Raw genomic sequence first — 26,933 nt, forward strand, 5'->3', positions numbered from 1 at the left:
AATGAATGAATGAATGAATGAAAACTTTATTTAACAGATTGCAGAATGGGTACAATACAGTACGGCTCAATACATACAATTGTTAAGGGGATGCAGACCTGAGAAAGACGTTTGTCTTGTTTCCATCAGGGTCCCCCATTTTCAATTCATATATCATTTTGGAACAGTGTGTGTCTACAGAGAAATGTGAGATAGAAAAAAAGCCAATGCGATTTTGTTTTTCCTCAATATCTCTGCAATGCCTGCGAGTTGAAAATGGGGGACCCTGATGGAAACAAGACAAACGTCTTTCTCAGGTCTGCATCCCCTTAACAATTGTATGTATTGAGCCGTACTGTATTGTACCCATTCTGCAATCTGTTAAATAAAGTTCTCATTCATTCATTCATTCATTCAGTTACCAGTAACTGTATTTGTCATACCATGACAATTCACGACAACTTTTAAAACGGATCAATTATTATTTATAAATCGCATTCAGGAAATTGGGCGTCAGAGTGAAGGAGGGGGACGCCGAGGCGCAGAGCAAACGGCTGTTCACCAAGACATTTACACATTCCTTCCTGCATCACATACACAGTAACTTTGTATTGTTTTATCCACAGAAGATTTGCAAACCCTTTGTTCCAGAGACAAAAGCCACAGAGTGGGCAATCAAGAGACACTGGCTAAGTTGATTTGACACCCTCGGTGCCGCATCAGTCTCTCCCCTGAGCTCTGAGCAAATCCGCTCGCTGTTCTGTTCTTATTCTTCTTCGTCTCCCGGTCTGACTTCCTGTGATAACGGTCTAATCTACACTGCTGCCACCTGTCGTCACGGAGGAGAATTGCACCCATTTTGTAAAAAAAAGAATAATAATAATTAGGGATGTCCGATATTATCGGCCGACCGATATTATCGGCCGATATCGGCAGTAAAATGTGATATCGAAAAATATCGGTATCGGTAAAAAAAAAAAAAAAACAATAACAATTTTTTTTTTTTTTTTTTTTTTTTTTTTTTTTAACATTTATTTAACCTTTATTTACCCAGGCAAGCAAGTAAGAACCAATTCTTATTTTATTTATTGTCAAAAGTATGCATGTTGGTTTAAAATGTTCATTTTTACTTTTTTAATGATCATATTTTGCACAGATAATGCTTACATTTAGAAAGCCTTTTGAATGCATCCAGTGAAATTATTAGTTACCTGAAATTATTCCGTTTTTTGGGGGGGAAACCCTGCATATATCGGTATCGGTTGATATCGGTATCGGTATCGGTATCGGAAATTGGAGTTGGACAATATCGGAATATCGGTATCGGTAAAAAAGCCAATATCGAGCATCCCTAATAATAATTAGTACAAAATACGTACCAATCCGTGCGCCGTAAAGACGGCGTGCAGAGGGTCGAAATACAGGAGAATCCCGGTAAAACCGTGCGCGTTGACAGCTATGGTCCAATGCATCTAACCTGCTTTGCAATCCTCGTCACTCCATTATGCCCACGTCGCGTTAAAGATCGAAGATAACGTTACTTTAGCGTGAGCTAACAAGCTAACCCAGAGCCATAGGCAGAGAGAAGTGGGGACTGGGAGGGTGCATTCTAGGGGATAGCCCCACTAACAGGATCTGGCCGGTACTGCACCTTGGGACTCCCAATATGCTTTTCCAGCCAAAATACAGCTCTGTGACAGTGAATAGGATATTAATATCGAGAAAAAAAAGAAATGAACCAAAAACAGTGAATAGGAGGTCTATTTGTATTAAAAACAATAGATTGTTTTTCATTTAAATGTCTGGAAGAGCTCAAAAATAAAAATGTCATGATATTTCCATTGCCTTTTTTTTGTTGATTTAAATGTTACTGATTGTATTAAATGGGCACATAATATCGTCTCATATCGATCGCAGGCACCTGAATCGAATCGTATCGTATCGTGGCAGACTGTGTGATATCGGATAATATCGTATCGTTGTCCAAAGAATCGATATCGTATCGTATCGTGATTAAACTGGTGATTCCCACCCCTAGGAATAACTGTCACACAACCATACTAGTAGATAAGGCATGTGTCCCTACATTTCAACATAGAGATGGCATGCCTACAAACTCCCCTACATGCCTACATTATTTAAGGTGGACAGCACGGCAGCAGCCACTTGGTCCCTCTCCCGCTAAGCACCGCTTCTAACCGAGGAAATCACTGTGTTGCAGACAGTAGAATCACTAGGTTATAGGGCTGTACCGAATGTAATTTTTTAACATTCGAAGCTTCGATTGAAGTATTCAAACGAAGCTTCGAATGTCTATAAAAAAAAGAATGTACTTAATAATAATAAATAAAATAAAATTATTTTTAACGAAATCCTCAATTTGAATAAAGTGATTAATCTGATTAAAATTAGTATTTTTCTTTTATTAAATCAACTTTCTTTAATGAATATATAACTCATCAGTTTAATCAACATAAATAATCCAATAAGGGCACAGTTGGTATGAAAGTGATGGTGACGTCTTATAGTATAATATTATAATATTAGTGTAGCCTAATCTTTAACTGCAACTGTGAAGAAAACCCCCATTGGTTTAAACAGATTGAAGACAAAATTAAAGATATACAAAAAATAAAAATGTATAAAAATAATTAAATTCGAATGTTGATTTAGAATTCGAATGTCAACATTATGATCGAAGCTTCGAAGCATTCGGTACAGCCCTACTAGGTTATTTTCTATTGCACTAGTATCATGCCGTCCACACTGAGCCTACTATGGGTACAGCATAGGGTTGGGTACCGTTCACATTTGAACCAATACCGGTACCCAGCGGAAAATTTCTCAGTACTTTAGGGTGCTTTCTCACCATTCGGGTCCGTTCCGTCCTCGTTCCGTCCTTGGGTGTGAACTTCCCCCCTCCCTCTCCCCCCTCTAGTTTGCGTACACACTCAGCCTTGGTGCGCTCTGGGTTTTGTTTACGGTTTGCGTTTGAGCGTGTAAGCTTGCCGTAGGCGATGATGTCACGCTCGAATGTAAACACAGGACGAGTGTTAACACGGCAGTGGAAACTGGATGCTGATATAAAAGAAACAAATAACCAATAAATATGAAGTTATATTTGAACCTCTTGTCAAGCCTTGTCAATATAATCCACCCCCTTTTCTCACAAATGGAACTGGTGTCGTGCAGTCCGCTTGAGCGTTTTCCAGGGTTAACGCTAAGCTAATGTTAGCTTAGCCTATTACTAGTCTACTAGACCCATCTACTAGTTAGCAGCTAACATTAGCCCATCGCTCGCGGCAATTATATTGCATGTCAGTTGATGGAACTGGTGTCGTGGATTCCGCTTGAGCGTTTTCCAGGGTTAACGCGTTCAGCAGCTAACATTAGCCCATCGCTCGCAGCAATTATATTGCATGTCATTGATCTACCGGTCGATCACGGCCGACTGGTTGGGCACCACTGGTCTATAGAAATAAATGCATTCGAACAAGAAACCAATGTATAGACATAGCAATGGCAAAAAAAATTGCGAGCCAGGGAAGTGTTGTGCTTGTAACTAGGGATGCACGATATTGATTTTTTGACACCGATACCGATAACTTTATGCTCCTCAAGCCGATATTTATTGTATTATAATATTTTTTTTAACTGTATATATATATATATATATTTTTTTTTATCAATTTTTTTTTATTTTTTTTTAGTATTTATAAGCTCCGACGTCATCGGTACTGCTATCGGTACTCGAGAAATTATGGAGTTTTTTTTTGAGGAATTTAAACGTCGCAAACTAATCTTGTTGACCGTTGTCTATCTCTCCTGCCTCTGTGTCTCTCTGCCTGCGCGGGGAGCGGGCTGCCTGCTCTCTCCTCTCTTCCCCTCCCACACACACACACACACTCACTCACCACACACACACTCACACGGGTGCTGCGCTGGAGTACAGACAGCTCTGCTCTCATAATGGCGGACAGAACGAAATGTTCAAAAGTCTGGGTCTATTTTACTAAAGTCAATGCTGACAACGCTCGTTGCCACAAGTGCAACAAGACATTTGCCAGTAATGTATAAGCGCTGGTACTTGTCAATGTGGCTGGCGGGGAGATAACGTTAGCTCCGAGTAGAGTAATGGCTGACAATCCGCAGGTAAATAAACGAACGAGAGCTTCTGATTGGTGGTAAGAAGAAGAGGTGGGTGCAAGCCGTGGGACGTAATTGGCAGATCGACTGTCTGTCTCCGAATGTAACGTGACTACGTCACAGCCAAGAAAGGAGCGCTGGATTTGTGAAAAACTCCCTGTTCCTAAACCACACGCTATCAGTTTTACCACAGTACTGGCAAAACGGGAGGAGGCTATAATAAAAACAAGCGCCCTTCATCCAAATCCACCCACACCGGATTTATTTTAACCAAAAAATGTATTATATGTTATCGGCGCTATCAATAACGTTATCGAGTTTATCGGGATGACGTCATAATTGCTGATATCGGCCCGATAATTATCGGCCCGATAATTATCGTGCATCCCTACTTGTAACGTGGTTCCTTGTTTTCATCGACTGAGCCGTGAGGCTCCACATGCTTGTTTGGTTGAGGTCTGAACTCACAAATTGCCCATAAATATAGTTTTTGTGGGTATTGTCCAGTTGTTGCTGTATGTTTTTATCTGCGGGGGGGGGAGCATTCTCACTAGGACGGACACACCCTTTTTGGGTGCGATGCGGCTCTGATTCGACCCCGAATGGTGAGTGAGAAAGGGCCCTCGTCTCTAAAAATTGTATCTACCTACCTCAGTTGTAAAAATGATTTCAAACTTCAAATTATTTATTATCATTATTCTTTTTTTAGAACAATTTCTTAATATATATATATAATATTGCAGCGAGCGTTGTCGGCATCCATCTTTGTAAAGTGTAACCACACTTGCGACCGTTTTCGGCTTGCCATTGCCCCGACTGCTTTGTTGTTGAATCAAGTCAAATCCTAGGTGTATTGTACGCGTGAACGTGCAGCACACTTCGACGTCATCAGACTTTATAAAAAAAATATATTACGGAATGTGGCACCGGTGGATCTCATGTGAATCGGTACTCTGTAGTACAGACGTGATTCAGTCGCTACCCTTAAAAGTACCGGATTCGGTACCATCCCTAGTACAGCATCAGCACCATTACATTTTCCACTGGAACTCTCCACAGCTGTGGTCTTGTTTGCTCAGACGAGAGAACACAATGAACACGACAGCCCTGCCAGCACCCTTTGAAAGAAGGCATATAGATATATATCCATATCCGTTTGAATATACCTGCATATAATCCTTCTATATACACACCTGCATATAATAACCCATACAACAACTCTGCATCATAGCATGTACAATAATGCTAATATGACAATACAAACCAAACCAAAAGCACATCATCATCATTATCAACCCTCGACACACCCCCGGGACCCAATTTTACTATAGTATAGTTATAGCCTGGCTTTGCTCACATTCACAGGTGTTTTAAATGACAGGAGGTGATTTGTGATCATCTAAAATATTAAATCCTGCCAGAAGGAATGTGGATTATAAAAAAAGGGACTTACAACATCCTAGCTTTTCATGCAAAGTAATGGCAGTTGCATAACAAGATGGAATCTAAGGTATGGACATGTCTCTCATTGCAGACACTATAGCTCCTGTTGCAATAAGAAGATAAAGATTATGTGTATACCATTATCCTAGAATAGCCTACAGACAACACACCTATGTACAATAGACGTTTTTTTTTCTCACCTCTCACTTTCAGTCTGCTTAAAACGAACACGCCAACATTATATCCGCCTTCTCCAGAGTCTAGCCTATCTTAAAACTCCAGGAGAGATGTTTTTGGCCAACAGCTAAGCTAGCTGGTCCGTATCTGCTTCCATTCATTTGCGCTAAGCTAGGCTAGCTAGCTTACAGTCGGATAGCTTTTCTACTGAACACACGAGAGGAAATTGGTAGGGCTGTCTTAAAGGGGTTATGCACTGCTATTCCTAGCACTATTTGGGCAACTTTACACACTTCCTGTGAGTCTATGTAACACATCTGTAATTTTTATTCCAAAAATAATCATTGTTTTATATTTCTAATCTTGTACTCAAAACCAGCATTTTTCAGCCTCATGAAAGCAGGCTATTATTGGCTTGGCTCCACCCATACTAGCAGAATGCTTTGAGTGACAGCCACCCACCAAATAGCTCCGCCCATCTCCCCGTCAGAGATTAGGTTTCAGGTTACATACAAATATGGTATGTCATAAATATAGAGATGTAGCAGTACTGTCCATCTATATATATATATAATATGTTACCATGAATTGAAATTGGGGGACCCTGATGTAAACAAGACGAAAGTCTTTCTCTGGTCTCCATCATAGCAGTACTGAGCAGTACTGTAGCAATTCAAATATGGTATGTCATAAATATAGAGATGTAGCAGTACTGTCTATCTATATATATATGTTACCACTATTTGTAAAAGCCACAACCACGTTACCATATTTGTAATAATGTAAATCATTGTGTCGTTGTACATATTGTGTATACACCGTTAGAAGCTAACATAGCTTAGCTTGGTAGCTATTGTGCTAACAACATATCCCGACGTCCGGCTCGCTGGCCGGCATGCACGCCCGACACAAAATGGTTCTCTCCTCTCTGTACACCCCCGTCCCCACGGGTACCCTGCCGGGGAGCCCATGGACGCGACAACGGCGGCAGCCGTAGGGTGCTCGAGCCCGCCGTAACGCTAGTGGTACACAATAGCTATGAGCTAACTAACGCTACGGCCGCCGCTGTTGTCGCGTCCACAAGCTCCCCGGCAGGACACCCGCGAGAACGGGGGCACACAAGGAGGAGAGAACCACCCCAAATCGAGCACTCATGCCGGCCGACAAGCCGGACACCGCGGTTGTTGTTAGCACAATAGTAGCCCACTGTGATGCACCGAGTGGGCCACCATTGATCAACATGCAGCGATGTGTAGCTTGCATGATGCGTGTGCAGTGCTTTGCCACACAGGTCTGAGAAGAGGACCTGCACATGATAGCAACCGGGAGCGTCGCGGAGCATTCAGCCTGCTGGCTACCTAGATCCACTTCAACCAGCCGAGCGTCGGGAGCTCCAGCAGCTTGTCGATGTGCTAATAGCCTGGAGCCAGCTACCGTTAGCTTGCAGAGGCTCCAGCACACCGACAAGCTGTGTAGCCAGCTACCGTTAGCTTGCCGAGGCTCCAGCACACCGACAAGCTGTGTAGCCAGCTAACGTTAGCTTGCAGAGGCTCCAGCACACCGACAAGCTGTGTAGCCAGCTACCGTTAGCTTGCAAAGGCTCCAGCACACCGACAAGCTGTTTAGCCAGCTACCGTTAGCTTGCAGAGGCTATTAGCACACCGACAAGCTGTGTAGCCAGCAGGCTGAATGCTCCGCGACGCTGGTTGAAGTGGATCTAGGTAGCCAGCAGGCTGAATGCTCAACGACGCTCCCGGTTGCTAACGCCGGCCCCGGCTGGTACTAAGTAGCTAGCGATCGCTCCCGAGTCCCGAGAGCTAACGCCGGTCTGTCTGTCGAAGACCGAGGGAACCGCATCAGGCTTCAGCTGATTAGTGATCTTCTGGACAAGCCTTCCACCCTGCAGGTAGCAAGAATGGAGGCGGGCATTACTAAAACCACAGAGCCAATCACATCACCGTGCGCTATAAACAGCGCCCTGTGACGTGCACCAGGTCGTCAAATCAACATGACCTGATTTACTAGAGGCAAAGAGGGGATGGGCTGTAGCTGAGGAATTCGCCAATATAGTATTTAGGCCCAAAAACACATTGATACGAACTCCTATTACTATAATACAATGCTAGAGACTGAAAAATGACATTTATAATGCATAGCACCTTTAAATACTTCGAAGCTTCGTTCGATGGGCATGGGAATATTTTTTTTATTTAATTTTTGCTAAATCAACTCTGCCTCTCTTTGTTAACTACAACAAGCAATGCTGTTTGTTATTTAAGATGAGGTCGGACTCGGCACTGACAGATTTGTGTTCATTGTGCTGCTTTTATAAAGCCTCAAATGACGGCTTACAATATTTCATGGAAGCAAACTAGCAAAGTGTTTAGTTTGTCTAAGATTTAAGAAGGTTTAAACTTTAAAGCACTGATGAAGTTGAACAAAGTGCTGTACAAGTCCCACAACAACAACATAAAAACTAAAAATAAAAATAATAATATTTTTTCCCCCCTTTCTCAAAGCTTCGAATTAAAATCGAATCTCGGCCCCAAAGCTTCGATTTCCAAAAATATAATCAAAGGTCAGCCCTAGAAATTGGTATCCATCTTCATGCCTGACTCTGGAGATGACAGTAAGCGCATTTCCCAGAATGTGTGCGTGTTCTTTTAAGATTAAATTAAGTTAAGAGTCTCGCGGCTACATTTTGTATTTGTTTATTTAGGCTATAGTTTCTTTTTGGTTGTAGTTTCTTTTACAATACTCTCAGCCAGAAAACATCTGAATATCACATCAATTTCATGGCGCTCCTTTCTTCCTGCACTCTCTAGTTGTAAGAGGTATGCAGTAGACTTGTGTAGAATGTGCTTCAGTTGACAAGGAGGTGAGCAGGGTGTGTTTGCCTCTTCCTCTCATCCAGGGTACTCAAAAACCCCAAACTGGAATGATAACATTCCACTCCGATCAAAAGTATTTCCTTTTACAACAAAGCCAACGAAACCAGCTCATTTCCTGGGAGAACGTGTTGTTCTTTCCAAATTACTGCTCCCGGAGAAAAAAGAAGAAGCTGGACAAGTCCAAGTCTGAATACCTTCATGCTACATGATAATAACCCAATCTGTTGTTGCCCTATTGGGCCAACTGGAACATGCAGTCACTGATTCTGCGTGAGTCTCTAAACGTAGCCCCGACTATCATTCAGCATGAATAGTGGGAAAACATATATAGGCCTAGAAATCCTAATGATAAAACATAATAAGCTTATAGAAATAACTTATGGTTCGATTGGTGAATCAGGTCTCTTTCAGCATCCACATCACAGACGCACATCCACATCACAGACACACATCCACATCACAGACACACATCCACATCACAGACACACATCCACATCACAGACACACAGTATCCACATCACAGACACACAGTATCCACATCACAGACACACACAGTATCCACATCACAGACACACAGTATCCCAGGGTTTCGCATTAACACTTTGGGAGCCAGCCGTGTTTTCCTTTGTACCCCCTTGAATGCCACCATCCACTCCCAATGTTAACTTAATATCGCCTAATCTATGTTTTAAATTATGGCTATGTGTCTAATCTGCCCGTCGCTTATCAAAGACTCATTTTCCAGTCAACATTGTCAAGACAGATTGTTTTTTTATCGCTTCATTTCCGTTTGATAGCATTTTGAAAATCACTCGTTTTCACGGAAAAAACAACCCCATGATGATAATCGTCTTTTACTGGAATATTCCAGAACGTTGTCATTTGTCGGCCTATTTATGAATCGTTTTCAAATAAACGCTAGATGATCGATAGTATATGTGTGCGCATGCACGCACACTCGTGCCGTGCGCTGATAATCGCTGCTCTTATTTCCTGATGGCTTTTACAGTCAAAACAGCTATATCACATATAGGGGAAACACTATATCCGTGAAAACGAGTCTGATTATCCTAAGACTGATAACATAGATTCCTTACCTGAGGTCAGATGGTATCCAAATGGTTTATTCCAATTTCCGATCGCCATTCGAAAAAATCGGTAATTGTATTGATCCACCATGTGTACAGTAGAACACATATTCGCCATGGCACCAAGGTTCCAGAATGAACTCTGGTAGACCCCGGTTACATCAGTGAGAAGTAAAATGTGGAGTCAGAAATCCGTTCTCCCATTCACTTTCATTGAGTCCAATCCAAAAGGGTGATTTACCATCTGGGAGACGATAGGGGGCGCTTTTTTCACATCTGAGCGCCGGCGGTGCCTGGATCTCCAACGGTAGGCTCGCTTGATGCAATATGATTTCAGAACGCTAATAAAAAAATAAATAAAAAAAAACGAGAATACTCGTGACGTGGCATTCAACGGTCGGGGGGTAAACCCGAGAAATCTCGGGCGTGGCGCTCAAAGTGTTAATGACCTAGACTGTAGAGCGGCCCTAATTAGTCCCGCCACAGTTGTATAATGAAAAAATAAATAAATAAGTTTCTTTTTTTACAATTTTTTTTTAATATAAAGTTTGCCAATAGGGATGTATCAGTAGTATTGGCAGTGGTAATAATAATCCACTATATATTTTTTTTGGAAATAATCTAATTGCAATTTTTCTGACAGATATTGCAATTGCGATTACATTTGCGATTATAATAAAAAAAATTAAATTAAGCAACCCCACAGAGGTTTATTGTAAAATGCGGCTTGCATCTGGCCTACGCGGTGGGTCTTTTCGGGACACCAAGCCTGAAAATGTTTCTTTTTACCTGGGAATCGATACCGGTACCCAACGGTACCTTTTTTTCTGTACTTTACTCTCCCTCTCTGAAGTCTAAACTTCACAACACACAATCTAAAACCCCTTACCTCCCCCTCCCAAACCGATCTTGTATCTCAAATGGGACTTCCTGGTTAAAAAAAAATTTAAAAAAAAGTAAAATAAAAAATAAAATAAAAATTGAGATATATTTTTTTTTGCGATTTGATAATTGCATCATTCCAAATCGCGATTTCGATTTAAAATCGATTAATCATGCAGCCCTAGTTTTGAGCACAAAGTTCATCATAGATCTAGCCTCTTTATTTTGCTCTAAAAGTGCACCAGATTGATGCATTTAACTTTAAAATTTACAAAAAACAGACACACGCAGTATCCACATCACAGAGACACATCGCGATATATTTTAATAATCGATAATATCGATCGATAATATAATAAAAAACAATTAATTAAAAATAAAATTGTGACCTGCAACAGGGCAGTTTTAAAAACAGAGACAGTGGACAGACTTGTCTTTCTTGCCTACAACTTAAAGTAATGGCTTTGCTTGTCCAAATGACAATACTGACCAAATTGAGATTTATTTTTCTCTTGTCATTTTGTTTGCTTAAGTTTCTAATTTAAAATACAGTTTGAAATAGTCTGTACACAGTAGGCTATGTGTGCTAGCAGAGCTAGTCTCCAGTCGCAACTTAAGTCACGGTGCACATGTGCGGTGGTTTGTCCACCAAAAAAGCGCCAAAAGATAGAAAAGAAACTAGCAGAGCCAGAACTATTCAACTCCTCTGGAGCCACAGCCAGCAGAGCTGCAGCCTGAGAACTGAAGTATGAGGGGCTGTAACACTAAAGATGGCGGCAACGACAAAGAATTGCTGCAAAATAAACATACATCCGTTGTTTAAAATGTATTAATTTTTTTTTTATTAAAGGGGAACTATCTTATAAATGGCCTTTTTGAGTGTTTAGCATTGTTTCCTAGCTATGTGAACTTATATTAATATGATCTATGTCTCAAAATTCTCATATTGGTGCATTCTTCCAATTCTCCTCTCACAATATTCACCCTCACTGAACTGAGTCGTTTGAAAATGTGCCTATATGTGATGTCATATAGTCACTGCTGCATGTTAATGTTCAGGCGAACACGACGCTCAGCAGGCCCGGCGCAGTGGTTTAGGAGCCCAGGCTCAAAACAGCTCGAAATCTTGAGGTAGAAAAATGCTGTTTTTGAGGACTTGATTAGAAATACAAAACAATGAATAAAAAAAATATATATATTACAGAGGTGTTCCATAGACTCACAGGAATTGTGTAAAAGTGCCCAAATAGTGAAAGAAATAGTAAAATAGTTCCCCTTTAATACTTTATCATATCGTTATCGTGATATAATTTTTGGTCATATCGCCTAGCCCTACAACCACATCACAGACACACACAGCATCAACATCATCACAGACAGAACCCACATCACAGACACAACACAAGCATCCACATCATCACAGTCACAGACACACACAAACATCCACATCATCACAGACACACATCCACATCACACACACACATTCAAAGCAAACAATGGACAGAAGACCCAGAAACTGTGCAAATCACTTCAATGAATGAAACCATTGACTGGCATCAGGAACGATGTGATTCAACAGCAACACATGAGAGGACCAGGAGGTGACTCAGTTTTAACAGGGGGTTGTGTTTCACAGCCCCAAAGAAAACTCACCAAGTTAGGCTATGCAGGAAATACGGTGACAAAAAAAACAAAACACAAACGTTTTCCCTACATAGTCCAGACGGTTGCTGGCTAGACGTTTCCACCGTGAGTCATGGGGGACCGCGTCCACAACTGGGCTCGATAAAATGACAAGCACGTTTCTTTTTTTCCACAATCACACAAAGCCAAAACTAGCTGATGGTATAAAAGTAAATATTAAGCAAACACAAAAAGAACTGTTAGCATAAACCTTTTGAAACCACATGTGCTGGCCTAGGATGGACCCCCCCCCCCCCCACCCCCCAGAACCTTCTCCTCTATGCGTTTCCCCTACTCAGCCTTCCCACGGTCTCAAAATGGGAAAACACTAAGGACAGTTAGACACACTCGAAAATAGATTTTAAAACACACACAATAAGTCAGCATTATCACTAGTAATCAGTAATAATAATAAAAAATACACTTTCTATATTTCACTCCAGAGAGCTATCAAAGAGGTGCCACACCAGGCCAAAATCCACAAAAACCCACATTACAACTAAATCCAGAGTAAACCATTAGGAAAAGGAGCATGTGACAGGTTCTATATTTAACTTCATTTCTCCAGAAGGATGTGAAACGAGGCTACTGAAGTCAGCCTAGCTACAATAAAAGCACTCCAAACATTACCTCATTTGCCAACCCTCGTCACACCCCAGACATGGAGGGAGAGGGAGGGAGGATAAGTACATAGAGCATGGGGCACAGATGGCAAGAGACAAATGTGAGGGCTGAGGGGTATCATTGGTGGTGCAGAAGAATAGAGGGTTTGTAACCTTAAAGCAAAGCGAGAAATCCTCTGTGACCCTAGAACACAAGTCCTGGAGTGTCGAGGCTCCAGTGACAGTTGTCCTGTATGACAGCCGGTCAGGGCATGCTCGTTGGGGGGGGGGGGGGGGGGGGGGGGGGGGTTGGCACACAAAAATGCAAACACACTATATATATATATATATACAGCTGCAGGTACCGTAATAAATCTCTCAAATGAAGTAGCCTACAACTGTGTAGAAGCATAACACAGTTACCTTTGAGCTAGTGGCAAAATGCCTTACTGAAACTGTAATACTTAGGCTTCTATACAAGACTGAATGTTACTCAATATTTCAATGTCGTAAAATGTTTCAGAATTATGCCATGGTATTTTTCACTTGTGACTAGACTAGGCTATTCAAAATATATATATATTTAAACTCAATGGGCTTTTGTGCTACTTTGAATATCAACTCTGCTAAAGTGTTTACTGGGAATTATGCAAAACCATATTGATCCATACACTATACAGCCCCTGTGACAAGAGAAGAAAAACAAAAATACTACTAGTACAGTAATAGTCTCTACATTAGTATTTTGAATAAATACAAATACTACCAGGATTCTATTTAAATTAGTATTTTGAATAAATATACTACTAGAACTCTCTACATAAGTATTTTAAATAGATAAATAAATACTACTAGGACTCTCTACATTAGTATTCTAAATAAATAAATACCAGTTCAGCTACATACATTACTGTTGTCCCAAATACAAAACATCAACCATTCCTTACGGATTTCCCCTCAATTCAAGGTGTGAATGCAGGGTAAACTGGGGTAGAGCCATTGAACTATACAATATAATCCACCAGACCACACCCTGCTGCCAGCACTTCCCCCGAGCAGTAACATAGGAAATGTGAGGCGCACAAAATAGACTGGGCACCCGTCCCAAGTGTGGTCAAGTTGATGTGCACACACCCAACAGTCTACAATACATGGACATTTTCAGCCCTGTCAGAATCCCACTCCGTTGTGAAACATTCTTCCCCAGAAAGACTTTTCTCTCCATAACAGGCTATGCCTACCGGCACTCAGACTAGGTGGGGCCGAACCACGCCGACAGGTGAAGCAGAGGGGAAGACAGCAAACAGGTTCTGTTTACACAACTCAAAATACAACACTTGCGGGCAACAGCATAATGGATTTGAGTGGTTTAGGGTTAGGCCTTTATAGAAAGAGAAAGAAAACATCTAAAGTATGTTAGCCTAGGCCTATATGTTGGCCCATCTGGGGAATTATTATTCAAAAGAATTGGCAACAGGGGAAGGTTCCCCAAGAGAAGTTAATCTTTATTGTACAATCCATCAAATTACTTTTATTCTCTGGCGTGAATTACTCACCAAAACATATTAATACATTGTGACGTCGTCACCTGCAAGCACGGGTGTAAACACAGGAATCTGTCAGGAATGTGATCAGACAGGTTATGGAACTCCAACTGAAGCAGTTGGTTTGGGTTGTTTTGCCTACAGTCGCGCCAATCTAAATGATACAGGGGTAGGCCTGCCACGATAACACATTTTGCTGGGCGATTAATTGCCCCCGAAAATATCGCGATAAGCGATATTATTGCGACCGGTTAGAGAATTTTTTTTTGGAGAAATTTATTTCCCCAAACTTTTATTTTGAAGCCCACCGCTCCGTCTTTTCCGGTGTTTAAGACTTTTATTTTGAAGCCCACCGACCGGACCGGAAGTATTGTTGTGATTATTTCAGGTACTTTTTGGGTACCAGAAAAGTCACGTGAAACACTGCAGACCACTGAATAGAGACGCGTCTCTAGGATTTCATAATCATTATGTTTGCAGCAGGCACAAGTGCAATAAACAAAGGATACAGTCACTGTGTATTCTGCCTCATTTATTGATTAAACAAAACCGACATCAACACAATTTGCCACCGAGCGGAGAGTTTAGTCTCGCAAAAAGATCGCTGACTTGTTAAGGCTTGTTGTTAGGTTAGGTGCTAATGTTGTGCTAGCGTTTTAGCATGGCTATCGTACATAGCGTGATCAATATAACTCGCTATTGATTGTTTGTATGAGTAACGTTAATGCTAGTAGAATAGACACAACGTGAGGTAATCACCATCCATTTTAAACCGGTTATTACCTAATGCTAACGTTAGCAAATAGACGCGACTGGTAACGTTACAGCTTGTTAGCCTAATGCTCGTTAACGTTAGCATAGACAGCCTAGCTAACGTTAACGCTTGTAGAATAGACACAATGAGAGGTAACGTTAGCGTTAGCAGAATAGACACAACGAGGGTCTCGTTAATGTTGTTGTTGATTGATTGATTGAAAACTGTGTTTACTCTGTTTGTATGAGTAACGTTAATGCTAGTAGAATAGACACAATGTGCTGTGCTCTGTAGTAAAGCCAGCGGCCCGCCTCCCAACACGGACAGTGACTGACAAGGGGCACTGGGTCCGCCTCATTAAAACAAACGCGCAAATAGCAATTAATCGCGCCCGTCAAAATCATTGCATTCATTTTAATTATCGCGGCAATTAATCGATTTATTGCTTATCGCGGCAGGCCTATACAGGGGTTTCCCATGAATTAAAAGGTTTGACAATACAGGAACTTCAGATCATCGTATAGCAATGTCTGTAGCTGGAAGCGTGCGTTGACCCGTCTAAGTGCCAGACTCCACATGAGGGGGGCAGTTGTGTGTGGAGACTGGAGACATAGAACAATTACCCCACACAGTATGCCATGTGGCACCCATACCTCCCATTAACACCAGCCTGTCATCCTCCAGAGAGCCAGCTGGAGACAGCTGGTTCAAATCAAGACACTGTCAGTTGGCAATAAAATAACTTAATAGAAGCAGTTGGAGCTGAACCGAAAGCGGGGCAACCTGTTCAATTTCACAGGTGTGACTATATTGTATGTATGTGTGAGAAAGAGAAACCATTAAATAATTACATGTAAAATATAGACATGAGCTGTACTGTATAACACATCGTCATACTGCCCCAACAGCATTTCTTATTTGCTTAATACACTGATATGCACAAGCATGTTAAAATTATCCCATCAAAATGCCTTTGATGAGTGGAACTCTTATTTCAAGACAGATTTGTCCTTAGACATCTGATATGTATGTGTGGATGTGCTTGGTTACACGGAAGTCTCCAGGGACAGTCTGGAGGAAACGACACAACCTGCCTGTGAAAACGCTTTCATCCAGAACTTTAGAGTCTCTCTCCAAAACATGCACGTGCGGTTTGTAAACGGAAGCAGAGTTGATGCACTTGCCGTTTGTAAATGGAAGCAGAGTTGATGTGCGTGTGGTTTGTAAAGGAAGCAGAGTTGATGTGTGTGCGGTTTGTAAACGGAAGCAGAGTTGATGCACTTGCCGTTTGTAAATGGAAGCAGAGTTGATGTGCGTGTGGTTTGTAAAGGAAGCAGAGTTGATGTGTGTGCGGTTTGTAAACGGAAGCAGAGTTGATGTGTGTGCGTTTTGTAAAGGAAGCAGAGTTGATGTGAGTGCGGTTTGTAAAGGAAGCAGAGTTGATGTGCGTGCGGTTTGTAAAGGAAGCAGAGTTGATGTGAGTGCGGTTTGTAAACGGAGGCAGAGTTGATGTGTGTGCGTTTTGTAAAGGAAGCAGAGTTGATGTGCGTGCGGTTTGTAAACAGAAGCAGAGTTGATGTGTGTGCGGTTTGTAAACGGAAGCAGAGTTGATGTGTGTGCGTTTTGTAAAGGAAGCAGAGTTGATGTGCGTGTGGTTTGTAAAGGAAGCAGAGTTGATGTGCGTGCGGTTTGTAAACGGAAGCAGAGTTGATGTGCGTGCGGTTTGTAAACGGAAGCAAGAGTTGATGTGCGTGTGCTTGGTTTGTAAATGGAAGCAGAGTTGATGTGCGTGCGGTTTGTAAACAGAAGCAAGAGTTGATGTGCGTGTGCTTGGTTTGTAAACGGAAGCAGAGTTGATGTGTGTGCGGTTTGCAGTTTAAGAAACACAAATCCATCTCTACCAATTTCAAAATCAAATATTTCTCTCTTTATTGTGATTTATTTCCCCTTTAGATCTATTAAACTGTCTACCTCAGTCAAATTGGAAAAGTAACCCAGAACAACAATCTAGAATGAAAAATAGATTTTGAATCGAACTGTGACCCCAAGAATCAAAATCGAATCATGACATTTCCTGAATTGTGCAACCCTACTTACAAATACTCAAGTTGTAGCACACGCAAGTTGTAGGCAGTAGGCACAGAAAACAGGAATCACACAGCATACAGTCAGCACAACTACAAGGAATGGGATGAGGAATCTTTTTTCTTTCCCACTAGCTATTTACGACAAAACCTCTTCATTGAGAGCATAAGACTCCTAGGAGAAAAGTTTGAGTAGGCCTATCTGCCAATACTGAGCATAGACCAAGTTTTATTTAACCTATTTGACTGTTTTCTTGTTCTCAGTCTACCATTTTGAAAAACATGTACAGAAGTTACAATGTGTGGCGGCTGAATGGTGCAGTGGGCAAGGCCCTCGCCACTAACGCAGGAGATGCTGGTATCGAGCACAGCTCTCGGCGTTGCTACCGGCTTGGCCGGCAGTCATACTAACACGATTGGCAGTGTTAGAGGGTGGGAAAGCCGGCGGGTGGGGATTGGACGTTGTGGACAGCGACTCCTACAGGTCGGTTGGGTGACGCCGGTGCGGCGGAAACAGGAAGTATCGGGGGCAGCGTGAGCCTCCCACGCGTTACTCCTCGCCACTGAGAGTTCGAGCTGCTGCGGTGAAAAGATGCGACAGGCTGCCTCCTCGTGTACCGGAGGGGACACGTGATGCAAGGCTTCTATCCTCAGGAGAAGCATAGTCTAGCAACGTTCAAGACAGGGGAGGGAAGAATTGGAAATACGAAAATTGGGATGGGAGAGAAAAAGAATTGAAAATGGGGAGAAAAAGTGGATCAAAAGAAGTTACAATGTGTATGATTTATTTTTATTTTTTTACACTGTGAAGCTCCCCCTTCTATCCTATCAGAGAAGCTCAAATGGAATTTTGTTGAAGTTAACTCTGTGGTTGAATCTATTACTTTCAGATTTGAGTAGAATTGATGACTTAACTCTGTATGACTCAGTTTAAGATTTCCAGCAGAGGGCTGAAGTGAATCGTTAAATAATAAAGTGGCTTACTGGGTTCACACATGGGCTTATAGGGGATGTTAAGCCCATGTAGGATTTCTGACATATTTTACAGTCTCTTTATTTCACATAAAACAATTGCTTAACACATTGGGTGCCATGCAGTATGCCCATCTTTACCACTCTCTGCCAGTGCTGTAACCCTATGGAGTGGCTCACCTTCTTTGCAGGGCTATAACATTTTAAATATTATACTTTATAGCTATATCGACATTCAACATCGGGTATCTATCGTTCCAGATGTGGGAAGTGAACGTTATATTTTTCCATTCATAGTTACATTGTCGTGTTAGTACCGTCGAGAATATAAGTATGTTTTTAGAGTGTATAGCAGTAATTCCTAGAACACGCGTTATAGGCCCCGACGCGTATTATACATTGGCGTTTCGTTCCTATACACGCTATAGACCACCGCAACACTTCCGGGATTCTGAAATCGGGGAGGAGATTGCGGGGGGGGGGGGCAAATGAATGAATGTGGACGAGAGCCTTGACATTAAGTGATTGCAGATACAGCTGTGGGGGTGCTAGAGACATGATCGAATAGACTTGTATGCGCCTGAATCTCCTGAACACGGCACGAGACAAAAAGACAGTTTTTAAGCATCGATTCCCCATGCACATGGGCAGATTGGCCACGGAGTGTGACGCAACGCACATCCACCCTGGAATGTTCCATTAGAGGGGGTGTTGTGTTGTGAGAATGTGAGCGGCAATCGGAGCATCAACTACTAACAACAGAACAACAATGAATGAATGGTGGCCGAACAATTAACAACACAGCAACTTTTAGGCATGGCTGCTTGTTGTTAGTAGTTGACGCTCCGATTGCCGCTCACATTCTCACAACACAACACCCCCTCTAATGGAACATTCCAGGGTGGATGTGCGTTGCGTCACACTCCGTGGCCAATCTGCGCATGTGCATGGGGAATCGATGCTTAAAAACGGTCTTTTTCGCTGGCAATTTAGTTCTGATCGATTAGGAATGTCTCGCGCCGTGTTCAGGAGATTCAGGCGCATACAAGTCTATTCGATCATGTCTCTAGCACCCCCACAGCCGTATCTGCAATCACTTAATGTCAAGGCTCTCATCCACATTCATTCATTTGCTCCCCCCCGCAATCTCCTCCCCGATTTCAATGTAACGCGGAAGTGTAGTGGTCTATATTAAACATTTCAAATGCATATGATCGCTATACTAGTTATTGGCAATTAATGTGTTAAACAAATAAATACAATTTCAAATGAGATTCATCTTTCATTTTAAGATGCATTTTTTATTTTTATTTTATCCACTTTTTCTCCCATTTTCTATTTTTCTCCCATCCCAATTTCGTATCATCCAATTCAACCCTCCCCTGTCTCGAACGCTGTTTCTTGCCTCCCACAAGCCGGCTGCAATGTGGACTAAGTCATACATAGCACGAGTCCCCTCCGATATTACTCGAGGTAACAGCAGTCGCATCTTTCCACCTGCGCGGCGCGATCTTTCAGCGTCAGGGGTCTGCGCTTTGGAGGGGCGCACCGCCACCCCATCCAGGGCACGAAATAAACTTTTTGACTCACCGGCCAGTGGCGGGTAGATGAGAAAAATCGACAGGCCTGCCGCGATAAGCAATAAATCGATTAATTGCCGCGATAATTAAAATGAATGCAATGATTTTGACGGGCGCGATTAATTGCTATTTGCGCGTTTGTTTGAGGCGGAACCATTGCCCCTTGTCAGTCACTGTCCGTGTTGGGAGGCGGGCCGCTGGCTTTACTACAGAGCACAGCACAGGAGCTCCGTGGGGCTAACGTTACCCCTCATTGTGTCTATTCTACTAGCATTAACGTTACTCATACAAACAATCAATAGCGAGTTATATTGATCACGCTATGTACGATAGCCATGCTAAAACGCTAGCACAACATTAGCACCTAACCTAACAACAAGCCTTAACAAGTCAGCGATCATTTTGCGAGACTAAACTCTCCGCTCGGTGGCAAATTGTGTTGATGTCGGTTTTGTTTAATCAATAAATGAGGCAGAATACACAGTGACTGTATCCTTTGTTTATTGCACTTGTGCCTGCTGCAAACATAATGATTATGAAATCCTATGCGAGACATTAAAGATGGCGGCGTTCTGTTTTCGTTCAGACTCCCTCAGACTATCCAACGAGTGACGCGTCTCTATTCTGACCAATCAGTGGTCTGCAGTGTTTCACGTGACTTTTCTGGTACCACTTCTACCAATAAGATGCATGTATCTCACTTCTACTCGAGCAGGGACTAAAAAAGTACCTGATAATCACAACAATACTTCCGGTCCGGTCGGTGGGCTTCAAAATAAAAGTCTAAAACACCGGAAAAGACGGAGCGGTGGGCTTCAAAATAAAAGTTTTGGGAAATAAATTTCTCAAAAAAAAACTCTAACCGGTCGCAATAATATCGCTTATCGCAATATTTTCGGGGGCAATTAATCGCCCAGCAAAATGTGTTATCGTGGCAGGCCTCGCCAAGCATATTTCTTACCCGCCAAATATTTTTAATTTTTTTTTTAAATAAAATATATATATTATATAATCATACTTGTGATTGTGTTATCTGCGAGACATCGCCACCTCGCTGTCTGCAAACAGCTCCACTGTCTGTGTGTATACTCGAGTGGCCTCCAGCTATGCAAGGATTCTCCGGCGCTGCAGCTGGACCCTAAACTCTACATTCAGCATGCAAGGATTCTCCTGCGCTGCAGCTGGACCCTATTCAGCAGCCCTCATGCGATGTAAGCCAGGGGCTCGAATACGCATGTTGTATGACATTGATGTCAGGAGCTATCTGTAGCTACTGCTGGATGGCGTTGGGACAACGCCTCAGTTCACTATTTAGTTTACTGGGACATTTCGTAGTGACTAGTGAGCTAACGTGAGCTACCTAGCCAACGGAGGTATTATGCACTGGACTATTGCTGGAGCATTTGTTGATGTCGGGAGCTATCAGTAGCTAGCCGGCTGGATAACGTTACACAATGCCTCATGTATTAAACTAAGTGAATAGTTGACTGGGTCATTTTGTAACGGTAGCTAACGTTATCTCATGAAGGTCCTACTGACTAGACTAACATCACGGTGACTGTCCGAGGCAATAGCCTCCGTTTACATGCAGCATACAGAAACAGTTGCGGGAGGGGTAGGAGCAGCAATGCGCTGTGTGTCTGTGCTGAGACAGCGAGTGAGAACTCCGCTAAGAATTGGATCATGATTTTCAGTTTTCACATGACTATTTGATTGCCCGCCACATGGCGGACAGACCTCTCAGTGGTAGTCGCCAAACGTAAAAACTGACCGCCAATGGCGCTTGGCGGGCTCTAGTTTCGCCCCCTGACCCCATCGCTTCCTGATTCTACTGCGCAGGCGCACCAACCGACCTGTAGGAGTCGCTGTCCACAACGCCCGATCCCCACCCATCAGTTTCCCACCCCCTAATACTGCCAATGTGTATTAGTGCGGACGACCAGCCAAACTGAAAGCAATGTGGAGCGCTGGGCTCGAACAGGCGAACCCAGGGTCTCCAGTATCCGTGGTAAGCGCCTTGCCCACTGCACCACGTAGCCGCAAGATGCATTTATTTTAATATTATTAATTTCTATTATACACAGGTCTAAATATTTATTTTGTTGCGATTAAATGGTACATTTGCTGTATCAAGAGTGTATTTGTTTTGTCAAAAGTTGGCGATTCTCTTAGGACTAGAGTCAATTTGTTTTTAATATAGCCCACTTTTAGTACTATGAGATAGGCCTACACACATGACACGGTTACAACATATCCAAGTCATCATTTAAGCACACAATGACTACATCCCTGAAGCAGGGTTCATGTTTATTTTTCCATAATATTCCCCTCATTGTTAATTTCTTTTTGCCAGGGATCACACCCAGGACCGCAGGCTCCCCATTTTGTGAAAAGGGTTGACATTTGTAAATGAGAAGTTCCTTTTAATGTGATCCCTGTATACATTAACACATTGGGCGCCAGCCACCATTACCCTTATAGCTAATGCGCCAGGTTTCCATAGCCTACTTTCACTGTGCGTCACTATGTTTGGAGAGCTATATCTATATTCTATATTATAGCTATGGAGACAATACTATGGTCATTTGACAGTCACTTTCTTCCGTCGAACATGCAAAAAAGAGAAAACTTTTCATGTATACTTTTATACATCCTGTGGTGAATATTGTATAGTTTAGGAATGATCCGGGCTAATTCCTGAAAAGCTGAGTTATAGGGCGCTACAGTACGTTGGCGTTTCTTGCCTGGACACGCTACTATTTCCAAATCAAATGTATATAATAGGTATTATGTTTCATCATGAATGCATGAAAGGGGGGGGGGGGTTGATGCGTTGATCGCCAGTAACAGCATTCGTTTTGAACACCACACACGCTGATCAGCTGGATCGATATGAAATCATTGTAGGATCAAGGTGGAATTGACGTCAGATAGTCCTTACCTTTGATCAGGGTTATTCCAAAAAGAATATTCCAATTGTCTGATCGCGATTTCCAGTATTGATGTCCATCTGGTCGGATGAAGCGATTTACTTGGCTCAGTCTAAATTCTGCGCCCGGAGGGGTTTAGATGTAACACATGGTGAGAAATAAGGTCGCAAAGGGTGGGCGATACTGCCACCTAGCAGGATGCGGCCGGTACTGCACTTTTGGCATCTCAGTATGGCTTTCAGCGGTAACATATAGGTCCGGAGTGTAATATTGATATTAAATCGAGAGAAAAAAAGGAAAAACTATTACGTTTTTGGCGCCCAACGATTGGCGAGCAAACACGATAATATGTGGTTGCCGCAGAATGAGTTAAAAAGTAGAATCTGTCATATTGTCAAACAGCGACATCTAGGCAAAAGAGCCCCCCTCTTGGTAATGCACTTTGTTTAAATGTTTAGTTTTGGTCTGATGTGTGGGTTGGAGTTGTGTGGGAAATCTGGGGATAGGGGAGGGGTTGCCATTGCTGGCCACAAACAAATCACACTATTTTATCTATCATATTATTTTATATATAATTTACAACTAGAGTAGTGGATGTGATAGTTTAGTATATATAAATAAAACTATACTATAATTATATATAAGTTTAACCTACAAAAGAGAGAGAGAGAGATACAGCCATGTCTGATATCATCAAGGAACACATTTAGAGCGGTTCCGTTGACAATATGCGGGCGTTGTGGATGTGGACAGATTACAGAGTGAATTTCTTGATAAAGTGGTGCATGTTCTCACTTTAATAACTACAGTCTACAGTATATCCTAATTTGACTTTTCTACTCTAAAACAAACACCCCAAGAAAGACTACACAAAGTCAACCTCATCAAAGTCATCACAGATTTTCATCTTTTGAAAGTTCCAAGATCATCAGGAACAACATAAATTCTGTATGGTGAGGCTCTCCCCTAGTCACATTTATAACCATAACATTAAACATTAGCACAGAACCAAAATGAGTCAAATTGTAATTTAAGTTAATTGTCCACGAATAAGAGCTTTTAAAAACAACACCCCTACTGCTAGCCATCTGACCTTAGCGTAGCAGCAAAAGAGCATCTGTTGCACTAAACGTGTAAGTGCAGCAGCTAGCGGATAGCAGCAGACATGCGAGCTTTGTACGAGGTAGACAGGAAACTGTTTGCCATGGCAAGATCTGAAAAACACTAGTGACGGGATCGACCCAACTATAACAGTACCCGGGAGGGATAACGTTATTGTAACAAACGTTAATAACACGCAAGGTGGCTATTTCGTAGTGTAGCGATAGTTTTACAAGTTGATAATTTACTTACGATGCGCCTAGAATTCCAGACAACGTCCAGTCGGGACCAAAGAAAAGCCGTCCTCCCTCCTCATCCACGTAAAAAGTAAAAGCCAGTGGAATGTTTCCCCCGCCCAGGTGCTGACGGCGGGGAGGTTACGTCTGACGCTCTCTGGAGTCGAAGAGAATAGATGGAGAAGAGAGTCGACTGGCACGAACCTTGAGACGTTTGTGGCAGTTTTTTGTAGTTCCAAATTGCCATACTGCGCATGTCTAAATCCATGTCATGACTTTCTTTCCCCATCCACTTTTTTGTATATTCCTTTATTGATCCCCTTGGGGAAATTCGGGCGTCATAGCAGCATGGGGAAGGGGGAGGGGATGTACAGGTATGGGCAGGGTAATAGTAGAAAGACATACATAGGGAATACAATTAGATCTGAAGATAAAATATCTTAATTAACTCAATATAATTAACAATATAATTAACTCTGAATATAAAGATATGAGAAAAATAATAAACAAGGGTGCAGATGAGGGTCTGTATGCCAGTATCAGTTATATTATGTTGCAATAAATATAGGTTATCAAAAAAAAAGAATCTACACGAGTAAGAGTAAAAGTAAACAGTATACACAAGGTGCAGTATACACAAGGTACCCCAACTGGCATGTTATACATTGTATGTTGTAGTACATTTTTATGGATGAATGAATGAATGAATGAATGAATGAATGAATGAATGAATGAATGAATGAATGAATGAATGAATGAATGAATAATGAATGAATAATGAATGAATGAATGAATGAATGAATGAAAACTTTATTTAACAGATTGCAGTTTGTTAAGGGGATGCAGACCAGAGAAAGACATTTGTCTTGTTTACATCAGTGACATTTATGACCCATAGATCCTATAAGAATATATACATATGATGGGGATTGGGGAGGAGACTGTACATTAGGAGAGGGTGGGTGGGGGGGGGTTGGACATTTTCGAATTGCCTCCCGCAGGTGCTCTTTAACATTTTGCCCGCCGGGCAGTTTGCCCATCTCATGCCCCTCTCTGCCAGCACTATAACCGTATGGAGTGGCTCACCTTCTTTGCAGGACTATAACTTTTTAAATTGTATTGCTATATTGACATTACTATGGCCCATTCAACATCGATTATCTATCGTTCCGGATGTGGGAACGTTATACTTTTTCATTCATACATTCATACAAAAATACCTTCTAGAATATAAGTATGTTTTTATCGTTTTCTGCAGTAATTCCTAGAACGTGAGTTATAGGCCTAAACGCATTATATAGATTAGCGATTGGCGTTTCTTCCCTATACACGCTATATTAAAAAATTCAACTGTATATGATCGGTATTCGTTATGCTTCATCATGCGTGGAGGAAAGGGGGGGGGGTCGTTTATAATTCCCCGATCATCAGTAAATGCTTTATGTAGGTTGGGTGATATATTGATCAGATCGGTTTGCTCACAAGGAAACTCACAATTGGGTTGAAAATAACGTTATATTCCTCTTACCGTGGGTCAAAGAGACTGGCGGTGAAAGATCCCAAGCATACGACGCCGATCGCCTAGGTCCATTTCCGGTTTGTATGTCGCAATAAACGGCAAAATCTTATAGATTATTAAGTTTAGAAAGCGATCCATTATGTACATTGTGTCTGTCGGGAGTCATGCAACGATATCTGACGGCCGGATGAGTTTAATCTACGCACATCAGCCATATCCTGTAAGCGAGTGTAACTCGCCCGACCATCCACCAGGCGGCGGTATTGAGCTGTCGTTGCCGTCACCTATAGGGTCCAGCTGCAGCGTCGTGGCTGTATATATGAATTATGAATGCCATGGCGAAAAAATGAAATATTGATCTCAATAACGCTGTACAGCGAGGTCTGGCGCTCAACGCATGGCGGCCAATAACGCTGTAAAGCGATTTTGGCCGTCAATGTGTTAAGAGCGTTTTTTTTTTATCCACTTTTTCTCCTTATTTTTTCTATTTTTCCCCCATCCCAATTTCGTGTATCCAATTCTCCCCTCCCCTGTCTTGAACGTTGCTTGACTATGCCCCCCACTGGTCGGTTGTAGAGAGGATAGAAGCCTTGCATCACATGTTCCCTCCGGCACACAAGGAGGCAGCCTGTCACATCTTTTCGCCTGCCAGTGCGGACTCTCATTGGCGAGGTGTAACGCATGGGAGGCTCACACTACCCTCGCCACTTCCTGTCTCTGCTGTACAGGCGTCTCCCAACCGACCTGTAGGGGTCGCTGTCCACAACGTCCAATCCCCACCCATCGACTTCCACCTGCTGACTGGCCAAATGAGCCAGTACGACGGCCGGTCCAAGCCGAAGGCAATGCTGAGACTGGGATTCGATACCAGAGTCTCTTGCATTGGTGACGAGCGCTATCTCTGCTACGCCACCCAGCCCCCTCTGCGGTTTTGAATGTGGGTAGGGATTCACATCTTTTTACGGCTGTTGGTAGGGCGTTCCACATTGTTGTGGCATAATTGCTAAATGTGTTTAGTCCCTTGTTTGTGCCAAATCTGGGTTGCACATGATTTGTGGAACTCCCTCTGGTGTTGTGGGCGTGGTATTCACTGACCTTTGGGAAGTATTTCGACATGTACATGGGTACCTGTGTGGTGTAGTGTATCTTGTAGACCAGGCCCATTGCAAGTTGCTGTACTCTGTTGTCTACTCTAAGCCATCCTAGGTAGTCAAAGTGGGCAGGGGTGAGGTGGGTTCTAGGAGTAAGGTCAAGTAGTAGTCTTACCAGTTTGTTTTGTGCGCTTTTGAGGTGCTTTGGTACCATGAGGTGCAAGCATAGTC

At 42.4% G+C, this 26,933-nt stretch overlaps 1 protein-coding gene across 1 annotated transcript in view; it reads right to left on the reverse strand.

Moving 5' to 3' along the window:
- LOC311233190 (plastin-3) overlaps positions 1-24,261 on the reverse strand; it is a 60,259-nt gene extending 35,998 nt beyond the window's left edge. The window contains exon 1 of the mRNA XM_084320107.1: positions 24,109-24,261. The gene's annotated coding sequence lies outside the window, so the exon portion shown is untranslated. The remainder of the gene's footprint in view (positions 1-24,108) is intronic.
- Positions 24,262-26,933: the final 2,672 nt, after the last annotated feature.

The sequence above is a fragment of the Notolepis coatsorum genome (genome assembly GCF_963971535.1).
Source record: "Notolepis coatsorum genome assembly, chromosome: 8".
Classification (NCBI taxonomy): Eukaryota; Metazoa; Chordata; class Actinopteri; order Aulopiformes; family Paralepididae; genus Notolepis; species Notolepis coatsorum.